This window comes from Nuphar pumila, chromosome 4 (genome assembly GCF_984573655.1).
Source record: "Nuphar pumila chromosome 4, dmNupPumi1.hap1.1, whole genome shotgun sequence".
Lineage (NCBI taxonomy): Eukaryota > Viridiplantae > Streptophyta > Magnoliopsida > Nymphaeales > Nymphaeaceae > Nuphar > Nuphar pumila.
The window spans coordinates 79,932,684-79,944,769 of record NC_143252.1 but is presented as its reverse complement, the minus strand read 5'-3'; positions in this window follow the sequence as shown (position 1 = coordinate 79,944,769).

Below are 12,086 nucleotides of genomic sequence, written 5' to 3'. Positions count from 1 at the left end.
ATTAGAACTTGGAAATTGGCTATAACTTGGAAAATCGAATTTTGAACTTTGAGAAATACTTGAAATATCATATTAAAACTTAGAGTTTTGAGAAAATTGATTTTAGAAAAAACATTAGAAAATTGATTTTCTGATCTGGAATTTGATGTTACCTTTAAAATCATGGATTTAACCCATTAAAAGGGTAAATCACATGTTTTATTGGTTAATAATGTAAAGACCCATGTTAAAATTGATTCTAATGGATTAGAATCCCTGTAAACACCATGAAACAGAGTTAAGTCACTTTCTTGAACCTCTCTTGAGGTTCTTGGACTTGAATCCATGGTTTAATCCATGGAATAGATGGTATTACTGACTAAAATTGATTTAAAACTATTAAAAACATTAAAAAAAAAGCTAAAAATTAAGAAAAACAATTACCTTGAGGTTGCTGCAATGGAGGAAGGCTGGAGAGGAGAGAGAGGCTCCAAGAATTGCTCAAGAGGTGGCTGGGAAATTCGACCCCCTATGGGTCTCAATTTATAGAAACTTTTTAGGTTTTAAAAATTAACAATTTTGAAAATTTTGGACTCTTCTAAGGGGGGGCGATTTTTGTAGAGGATTACCTAACCACCCCTAGCCTAAATTATCCTAATTAATACCTAATTAACCCCTAGCTAAACCTAAAAAATCCCCAAATGTGATGCCACTTGGCATTTTCCACATTTGGGTTTTTAAAGTCCTTTAAAAACACTAGTTTTAAAATTCAAACTTCAAAATAATGAGTTTTTAAAATAGCTTTTGACTTTTCTAAACCTCTAACACTAACCAAGACACTGACTAACCCTAGTCTAGCCCTGACTTACTCGAATATGGAGCCACCCCAAGTGGGCCCTACTCGAAATTTTTTCAAAAAAAAATGATTTTAAAACTTGAAAATAAGAAAGTTTTCAAAAGATTTTCAAAAGTAAACTTTGAAATTAAAATTTTGAAATGGCATAGGGTTCTAACTGGGTCAGGACTCCTCTGGATATGGTTCCAACTGAGTGGGCCTACATCGATTTTTTGAAATCTTTGAAATAACACTGAAAATAGCTTTGAAAAGGGGTTAAAATCAATAGTTGAAATTCAAGATTTTTGAAAACAGAGTCTCAAGCGAACTGGAACTCCGGGTTAGAGTCTTGAATTTTTAGGACTCTGTGATATTGGTTTTTAAAAGCCAAGTGAAAGACTTTTTAAAAGAATTTATAAAAAAATGGTGAAATAAGTCAGAAAATACTGTCAGGGTTAGACTCCTAACTCAATCAGGACTCTAAAATAGAGTTCTGAACTAACTGGACTTTGTAAAATGACCTAATTTTTTTGAAAACAAATGGAAATAAATGAAAATGGAATAAAAACAGACTTCAAAACAGACTCCTGACTGGACTAGGACTCCGGGACAGAGTCCTGATCGGACCGAAACTCTAAATTTTTTTGGTATTTTCTGAAAAATAGACGAAAGAACTTGTAAAAACAATGTAAACAATAACAAGTATTGAAATAGAACAGAGTTCTGATTCAACTGAGACTCTGAAGACAGAGTCCTAATTGAACTAGGACTCTCCAATTTTTGGATTTTCTGAGAAATCAAATGAGAGGATTTTGAGAAACAAGTGAAAACAGGATGAAATTGAAGTTTTGGTTCAGAGTCCTGATCTAATTAGGACTCTGAGAAAGAGTCCTGATTCAATCAGAACTCTAAGAATTTTGTTTTTTCTATTAAGCAAATGATGAATTTTAAGCAAAGCTTTTGAAAACCAGTAAAAATGAAGTGAGAAAATCAATTTTGGATAGAGTCCTACTTCGATCAGGACTCTGGGGTAGAGTCCTGATTTGATCAGGACTCTGAGATAAAATCTCAGAATTTTGAAATTCTTTGATAAAAGTGTAATAGTTTTGGTAGATTGAAAGATTTCTGAAAGATTCTCTCTAAATTGAAATCAGGATCAGAGTCCTGATCCAACTAGGACTCTCTGAACAGAGTCTTGTTTTGACTAAAACTCTGAGTTTCTGACTCATTTTGAAAGATTTGATTGAAAATAGATAAAATAGTTGTAAAAGATTAGAGTCCCAATCCAATTGAAACTCTAAAGAAGAGTCCTGATCCGACTGGACTCTTGAAGAAGAGTCCTGATCCAACTAGGACTCTGAGATTTTGGCCAAAACAGAAGATTTTAAAAGGTTTTCTTCAAAAACAGGTAAAAAGGTAGTGAAAAGTAGAGTTCTGATCTGATTGGACTCTGCAAAAAAGAGTCCTGATCCAGCAAGGACTCTGAAGTTTTTGGAGATTTTTGACGAGTAAAGGAATCCAGAAGCAACACCTCCTAAATGGGTCTCATCTGAGAATTGAAATCAATTGAAATTGAGTTTGAAATGAATCCAGATTGTTTTAAGAGAAAATATTTCAAAATATAAAGTCCTGGGGTTGGAAAATGACAGAATGTTGAGTAAAAACCCAGGTTTTGAAATTGATTTTTGAAAGAAAAAGTTTTAAAACTCAAATCTGGATTAAATATTTTGAAAACATGAGTGCTGGATCTCGAAAATGGGATGCAATGCTATGCAATGCAATGACATGCAATGCAATGAAATGGTATGTCAAATTCATGTAGTGGTATGCAATGACACAAGAAATGAAGACACTGAACGAGGATGAAAATTTGGGGTGTTTATAGATGTCCCTCTTTGCTACTAAGCCGGTATAGGGCCGAGCTTAGTGGCAAAGAAAACACACCAAATTCAGACTATAAAAATGCCCCAGTTAGATGAATCTGATTGGGTATGAAGGAATTAATCCAAGTGATGATGATAGATATGAAATGGAGAATAAGAAGAAAATTTTATTTCAAAAGGAAGTGAGATTCAGGTTTTTCCCTTAACCTGGATGGGACAGAAAATACCTCGTGTAGAAACGAAGCTCAGGTTTGACCCTTAACCTGACCGGGAAATGAAATACCTCATCAAAATGAAGCTCAGGTTTATACCCTTATCCTGACTGGAAAATGAAATATCTCATCAAAGGAGGCTCAGGTTTATACCCTTATCTTGACCGGGCAATGATGAACGGAATCCTCGAAAGAAGAGACCGTGATGGAACCTTCGGATATTGCACAATAAATCCAACAGGGATTCGCAAAAGGATGAAATTGGGGTCCCTAAAGTTCGAAAAGGGATTTGATTTTGGGCGCCTCATTGCTTGGACTAAATAACTTTTGAAATTGCCTTTTGCTGGAATTGGTGGCTTAACCTCAAGTCGAAATTGGACTGTCTATGGTGGGACAGTGGGGACACAGGGAAGTGTGCGAATCTGAGAGCCCATGCGCTCAAATTATACCAAAGAAGGAAAAGAATCTTGAAAACTTCCGTTATCAAGTCCTAAAAGGGATAACAACTGATGTCAGGATGGGCAAAAAATGAACCTCAAGTTCTCGCTTCATGCCAGGATAGCTAGAAAATATTGTCAAAATGTTGAAAAATTGTTGTTGGTTTAAAATGATTGAAAGTGACGCACATTGTTTTGAAAATATTCCCTCTTTTCTACCTGAAGTATTACCTCTGACTGGGCTTAACTCCGTAGAATCAAGATTCAAATTCAAATTGCTTGCGATTGGCTTTCTTTCAAGGAAGCTATCAATTTCCTTGATATGAGCAGAAAAGAAAGTATTCTTGATATTGCGAGAGCTATTGGTGAAAGAATATTGATAGAAGAATTTCACAAAATTAAGGAAGATTCTTGGTAGATTCAGCAGTCTGATATCCTGGGATTCTTTTCTCATGATGATCTTTCTGCACTCTCTTTTTAACAGAATTGGAGCTCGCTTGGATTTTTTCGGGAATTACATCATCCTTCATTTTGGAGATGTCTTGACTTTTCTCTCTTTTTTTTGGGGGGGGGAAGGGTACGTCACAAACTCCTTCATCTCGGAGATGTTTCGATCCTTCTTTTCTCTCAGGGATTATATTGACGGTTATTGGCTCTTTGGTTGAAAATCTCTTGATGATAGCGGTAATTAAATATCCTTTAGGGTTTGTCGGTAGGCTCATCACACTCACCTTCATCTAGACGGTGATCTGAACTTTCCCTGGAAGGATCCGTCACAAACTCTGTCATCTTTGAGATGATTCAAATCTTCTTTGGCCCCGGGGGTCGACTCGCTTAATTCACCCTCATCTTGACGACAATTGAGAGATCCCTTTTGCAGATATTTAATTGCAGCTTAGGTGTTTGAGGAGATATGGAGATTAAGTGGATTTTTCTGTATCACCCAGGATATTTCGACTGCTTCATTTTTCAAGAATGATCTTTAAGAGTGTGCCATTGACTGCGATCAATATTAATCACTCATGGCTTTGCAACAACATTGAATATTCTTTGTTGGCCATATCGCGGATTTATTCTTCATCCTTTTGGTTGGCCAATAGAAAGATTTTGAATTTTGAATCCTTCTTCGTGAAAGCTCTGTCCTTTCAGAAGTAATGCTGAAGATATTTTGAAGTAATGTTTTTGTGCAATAAAGATTTTTGAAATCAACAAATATTTGATGACAAATTGGCAAAATTTTCTTGAAATCCTTTGTGAAAGCGAGCATTTGAGGCACAACACAACACATCTATGACAGGAATTCTCTTCTCCTTTCCTTAAAGGAGAAGATTTAGAAATTGGAATTAGAAATTACTCCTCTCTTCTCTAAAGATGAGGTGTTTGCAAAATGAACTTTCGAAGAGAATTTAAGCTTTCGTCAAAACTTCCTAACATTAGGCTTCTCTTATGGAAAGGGGGCCGGTATTGGTGAGGTCAGTGAATTGGTCATGAAGAAGCGACTTCATCACACTCTCCCTGAAAAGAGGGTCCTTCACGATGAAATGGCTTAGTCTGAAATTTCGGTCACAAGGAAAGCGAACTTTCGTCGAAGCTCTCCCTGAACTAAGGGTTCCTTGTATGAAATTGGAATTTTGTTTTGCAAACGGTTTACAAAGACACGAGTCCCTTCAAACACTCCCTGAAAAAGGGGCTAAATGAACAAATTGGATAGCATGCGAAAAGAACGAGCTCCCTCGAACTCTCCATATACAAAGGGTCTCTCACAAGAGAAATTTATTGGAATTGGTATTGGATGACCAAAAGGTCGAAATTTGGAAGCTGGAATTTTGAATTTTTGAAATTTGAATTTTGATTTTTTAAATTAGAAATTGGAGGTTTGGAATTTGGAATTTTTGAAATTTGAAATTAGAAATTGGAAGTTTGGAATTTGGAAATTGATATTCAGAAATTGGGAATTGATTGACCTAAAGGTCAAAATTGGAAATTTGAAATTTGGATTCTGAAATTCGGTATTTGAAATTGGAAGTTGGGCATTTGGAAATTGGAAATTTGAAAGTTTAAAATTTGAAATTCGAAATTGGAAATTGATATACCTAAAGGTCGAAATTGGAAATTTGAAATTTGAAGTTTGAAATTTGAAATTGGATGACCTGGAGGTCAAAATTGTGAATTGGTTTACTGGGAACGTCATAGGTTCTGTAGGGATTCAGCCTAAGAACGACATTGCTTCAGTTGAGAACGACATTGATTCATTGGGAACAACATGGGTTATGTAGGGATTCAGCCTAAGAATGACATTGGTTCAATTGAGAACGACATTGGTTCCGTAATGGTTCGACCTACGAACTATCAATTTCATAGGGATTTAACCTAAGGATCATAGTTTAAGGAGGAATGATTTCAACTTGTGAGCTTTAAATGGACCAGGTGCTAAACTGGGTTTTTGAGGGAAGATTCGAATCAGAATTCAACTCTTCAAGGAAAAACTAGATGAATTGGATTTTGAAAGAAAATTCGAGTAGGAACTCGGATCTTCTAGACCAACTCGCAGGATAGTTTGAGTAGAAGTTCAAACTTTTAAAGGAAAGCTAGGCGGATTGGATTTGGAAGAAAATTCAAGTCGGAACTCTAATTTTCTAGACCAACTCTGAAGGAAAAGAAAACTCGGGTCGGAACCCGAATCTTCGAAGGAAAACTAAATCCATTGTGGAAGGAAAAGAAATTCGAGTCGGAACTCGGATCCTAGAGGAAAACTAAATCAACTAGAAGGAAAGAAGATTTGAGTCGGAACTCAAATCCCAAAGGAAAACTAGATCAATGTGGACACTGAATCTTAAAGTGTACCAGTGCAAACACCGAATTTAGAAAATGTACCAATACAGGCATTATGTTTTGAAAAATTGTCAATACTGGATTTTGAAAGATTACTAGTACGAGCACTGGGTTTTGAAAGATTACCTAGCACAAACACTGGATTTTTGAAGAACTACCAGCACGATCATTGGATTCTGAAGAATTACTAATTGATTTTGATGGAAGATTTTTAGTCTTCACCCACACGACGACTTGGACAACTGTCGGGGCCTCAGGATTTAGCCCTTACCCTGAATGGGTAGTTTGATGCAAATGCAAATTGATGCAAGTGAATGCAAATGAATGCATGCAAATGCAAACGAATGTAAATGGGTGCACATGCGTGCGAAATGAAAGATTTGTTTATCCTGCCTGCATATAGATGAAAACAAAATTTTAAAAATGTCCCAGTGTAACTGGGAAAAGAGAATCTTGATTATTATTCGAAGAAAATTTTGGAGGAATTACAAAGGATAAGACATGATTTAAGTATAGAATTTTTTCAAATGTCGAGCATTGATGGGATCTGGTAATTCCACTCCATCGGCATTGATGAGCCGATATGAATTGCGGGGTAATGCCTCTTTGACAACATAGGGACCTTCCCAATTTGGTGACCACTTGCCACCTGGGCGGTGCTTGAGATAAGCCGTTGATCTGAGCACTAGATCATTGACTCGAAATTTTCTTTCAATGACAGATTTTGCATATTGTCTGGCTATTCTTTGACGATACGATTGAGCGTGCTCCACTGCTCTGAGCCTTTTCTCATCTAGCAAATCCAGTTGCACTAGCCGCTGTTGCTGATATTGATCAAGAGGTAATTCTAGAAGTGATGCAAATTTCAGAGCAGGTTTCTGAACATGTAGAGGCAGTACTACTTCAGTTTCGTAGACAAGTTCTGACGGAGTAGCATTAGTTAGAGTTCGAATGGTGGTTCTATACGCCCACAACGCATCATGAATCTTTTCATGCCAGTCACGGCCTGTTTCCAAGGTTTGCTCCAGGATTCGAATCAGAATCTTATTGGTGGCCTCTGCTTGACCATTTCCTTGAGGATAATAAGGAGCGGAGAAATGATGATGAATTCTGAACTTTGAGCAGAATGTCCTCATTCTCTCATTCTTGAAATGACTGTCATTGTCTGACACAATATCATGCGGTATGCCGAAACGACAAAGGATATTCTTGTGAATGAAAGAGACCACGTGTTGACCCTCTACTGTGCGTAGAGTGACTGCTTCTACCCATTTAGTAAAATATTTTGTTGCGGCAAGAAAATACTTGTGACCATTTGAGGCAGACGGAGTGATGGGACCTACGACATCGAAAGCCCACATGGAGAACGGCCATGGAGAGGCAAGACATTGTAAATATGTCGCTAGCGCATGAATAGAAGGTGCATGCATCTGACATTGAACACACTTCTTCACAAAACGATAGCAATCTTGTTGCGTGGTCCTCCAGTAATATCCTGCTCGGATGATTTGTTTGACAAGAGTTTGGTAGCCAACATGACCACCGCAAATGCCTTTGTGCGCTTCTTGCACTTCTTTGGCTTCTTTTTCGTCCAAACATCTATAATATTCAGAACTGAACCCACAACGATAGAGAATATCGGCAAGAATAAAATATCGAGCAGATATGCGCTGAATTGCTCGCTGCTCTTTCTTTGAGAATTCTTGAGGAAATTCGCCAGTTTTAATGAAATTTTTGATATCATGATATCAGGGCTTCTTCTTTTGCTCAACCTGGTTTATCTGCTCTACTGGGATGAAAGCAGGTTGATCAAGTCTACCAATTTCAAAGGAACGACATGATTCTCCGCTCTTGAAAGACATGATGGATCCCAGATTGGCTAAACTGTCTGCAACTTGATTAAAGTCTCTCTTAATATGAAAAAGTTGGAATTCTTCAAATTTGTCGGCGAGAGCTGAGACGATCTTCTGATAAGGAAGTAATTTCTGATCCTTCACTTGCCATTCGACTAGGACTTGATTAACGACGAGCAAAGAGTCGCCATAAGCATGCACTCTTTTGACATTGAAGTCCTGTAGAATTTTCAGACCTTGTATCAAAGCTTCATACTCGGCCATATTATGCCTGCACTGAAAATCCAGTTTGAGAGAAAAGGGGATCATCTCCTTCTCTGGTGTGATTAGCAGAATCCCGATTCCTATGCCTGCCATATTCTTGGAACCGTCGAAGAATAAATTCCAAATTGAGGACTGTTGAATATTCCAGATCCGCTCATCGGGGAAATCATCATCAGCTTTAACATCCTCTGCCAGAGGAAAATCTGCCAATTGATCTGCAATTGCTTGGCCTTTGATAGATTGTTGGGAGACATACTCCAGATCATATTGCATCAATAAGACTTGCCATTTAGTAATTCATCCGTTGAGAAATGGTTGCTCTAGAATGTACTTGAGAGGATTTAATTTGGATAGAATCTTGACTTCAGACGCCAGCAGATAGTGTCTCAATTTCTGACACATCCAAACCAGAGCTAGACATGTCTTCACTATTTGAGAGTATTTCTTCTCATAATCAATGAAGGTTTTGCTCACATAGTAAATGGCATGCTCTATCAGACTGCCTTCTTCGTATTGCGCCAAGAAACTGCTGCAAGCAACTTGATTAACTGAAATATATAGCAATAGGGGCTTCCCCAATTCTGGTGGCTTTAGAACAGGAGGATTGAGAAGATATTTCTTGATACGATCGAATGATTGTTGGCATTCTGGTCCCCATTCGAACCTCACTCCTTTTCTGAGCAAATGATTAAAAGGCTCACATCTCATGGCCAAATTGGATATAAATCGCCGAATTGATTGCATGAGTCCCTGAAGGCTACGCAATTCTTTGAGATTAGTCGGGGGCGGCATGTCAATGATAGCCTTGGCCTTAGCGGGATCCATCTCTATCCCCTTTTTTCTGACCAGAAAGCCTAACAACTTGCCTGATTTGACTCCAAAAACACATTTTTGTGGATTGAGTCTTAGCTTATAAAGAATGAGCCGCTTGAAAACTTGATTGAGAGCTTCGATGTGATCTTCCTCTTCTTTGGATTTTACCAGAATATCATCGACATATGCATCCATGATTGTGTGCATCTGATCATGGAAAATGACAGTCATAGCACGCTGATAAGTGGCTCCCGCATTCTTAAGCCCAAAAAGCATAACCGTATAACAGAAGGTGCCCCATGGCATGGTGAAGGATGTTTTAGATTGGTCACGAGCGGCCAATTTGATCTGATTATATCCAGAGTATCCGTTCATAAAGGAAAACATAGCATGTCCAGCCGTGCTATCAACTAGGAGATCAATATTTGGGAGCAGATAATCATCTTTTGAAGTGGCTTTATTGAGATCAAGGAAGTCGATACAGATTCGAACTTTATCATTCTTCTTGGGAACTACTATGATATTTGCCAACCAATCCGGATAATCTATTGCTCGAATGAATCCTGCTTTGAGCAGATCCTCAAGTCCTTCCTTGACCTATTGCTCGATTCGAGGATCCATTTTTCTTAACTTCTGCTTAACTAGTTTCGCATCAGGTTTCAGAACGAGGCGATGTTCCACCAATTTAGGATCTAAACCTGCATATCCTCATAAGTCCATGCGAATACTTCTTCATGCTGCTTGAGAAAATTAGTGAGCCTTTCTTTCTCTCTCAGACTCAAACCATTGCCAATCTTGAGAATTCTAGGATCATCTTCTGATCCAATATTAATGTCCTCAGTTGGATCCTGAACTAAGGATGATGGCTCATCTTGTTTCTAAACTGATGCAAATTCTGGTAATTCTTGAAGAACTGAATCGAACTCTGCGGACTCTTCTGACTGCTTTGTATTCTGACTGCTTTCTGCTCTTATTTTAATCTGACGAATTACTGCTGACTTTAAACAGGCATTTGGATTAAGGACGAGCTTCTTGATAGATCGGACAGACATTCTGAAAATTAGAGAGTAAATTGATTCAGGGAAATCGCCCAAAACAAATTGCTTTTATTGAGAGGATAATTGAAAAAATAAGAGATCAAAGTAATGATAATTTTGCAAAGATTTGATAATGAGAAGTAAAGAGACAAATGGCATCCAGATAGATAAAGGAAACTTGCAACTTTATTGAAAGATAGAATTGATCAAAATGACAATGATGAAAATGAAATGGTACATCCTCCCAACAAAAGAGTAGAAAATAAAAGATGAATGAATTCTTCTAATGTGTTCCCTTGACGAAAATAGTGCCCTTCTGAGATTTTCTGCCACAAAAGCCTAATCTGGCTCTTTTAGGGTGATGCTGAGGAATCACTGGTTCAAGACGACCATCTCCATTTTTGCCTAGGCCTTGAAAAGGTTGATAATCATGCTTCATTAATAGATCAAACCCTCTTTTGGCCTTCATAAATTGGGAGAATAGAGGATGATCCTTGAGTGTGTTGTAGTCAATTCGTCCCCCAATTTTAAAGAACTGTGGGCCTCCCCATCGAGTTGTAGCCACTGTATGCTCGGGTTGTTCTGACATTTGTAGTATTCCTGAATCTTCTTTAAAACTGGCCTCTTCAATCCCTCTAATGCTAGGGATATCAGTAGTAAAAGTGGGTCTAGGAACCATAGGTTGTGCTAACCTCTGCTCTGGATCTTCGCCCAAGACTGTTGTGATCATACCACCTTTTGACCACTTGATGCACTGATGCAGAGTAGATGGTATTGCGTTTGTGTTGTGGATCCATGGTCTCCCGAGAAGCAGATTATAGGTGGGCAGCACATTGACCACGTGAAAGAGGATTGAATGGACCGAGTAGTCAATGAAGATTTCCAGAAAGATTTTTCCTCTCGCCGTTTGGCCATGATTATTGAACCCATAAATGGTGATAGGATCCAGAATATATTCTTCTTCTTTAATGCCCAAAGCTTTGGCTGTCATTTATGGACATATATTGAGGTTGCTGTCTCCATCTATCAGCACGTGAGGAACGGTCATCCCTCTGGTTCGAACCACAACATACAGGGCATTGTTGTGAAATACATGAGGCTAAGGGAGATCCTCGTCTGAGAAAGTAACTGGGGAATTAGTCATGGCTTGATTGACTATGTGAGCCATGTCTTCAGAGGTTATGCTTGGCTTCACCTTGATTTTCCGCAACAGATTATCCAACACTTGCTGATGCTTAGCGGAAGCTTGGGCTAAGTCTAAAATTGAAATATTGGATAAAGCTGTAATTGGCTTTGGTGCCGATGTCTCACCTTTCTCTGGGGCCGACTTAACGAAATGCTTGGGGATCCATGGCATTCTTCTGGCTACCTCAGGGGATACCCCAGCGGGCTTATCAGATACCTTCATTTTTCCGAAGGCTGAAATAAGGTCCATTTTCTGAGTTTTGGACTGAGCCTGTTGCAGCACAAGGACCTAATGCTGAGCTTGTATGTCTTTTTTAGAGCATGACCTGATATGCTCCTGTGGTTGAAACAACTGTTCGGTGACGACTGCTGTGGAATGACGGGGAAATGGCTCTTTCAGAATTTCTATATTCTCATCTTCGGCACCCTCTACCAGAAGATTTTTGTCATTAAGGTCTTGAACGATATTCTTCAGAACAAAGCAATTCTCGGTATTATGTCCCATTGTTCTATGAAATTTGCAGAATTGGTCCTTGAATTTTCCCATAGGAGCGAAAGGATCGACCAGCCTAGGCAATTTGACCATCTCCTTGGTCAATATGTACTCGAGCACAGTCTCAAGTGATTGGTCTAATGGAGTGAACTTCCTGTCATAACTCCATCCTTCATGATTTACTTTCTCTCGGGGTTTCGGTCCCTGCTCTAACTGAAGCGGCTTACTAATTTGTGGGATCGAATTCCCATTCTGATTGTTTT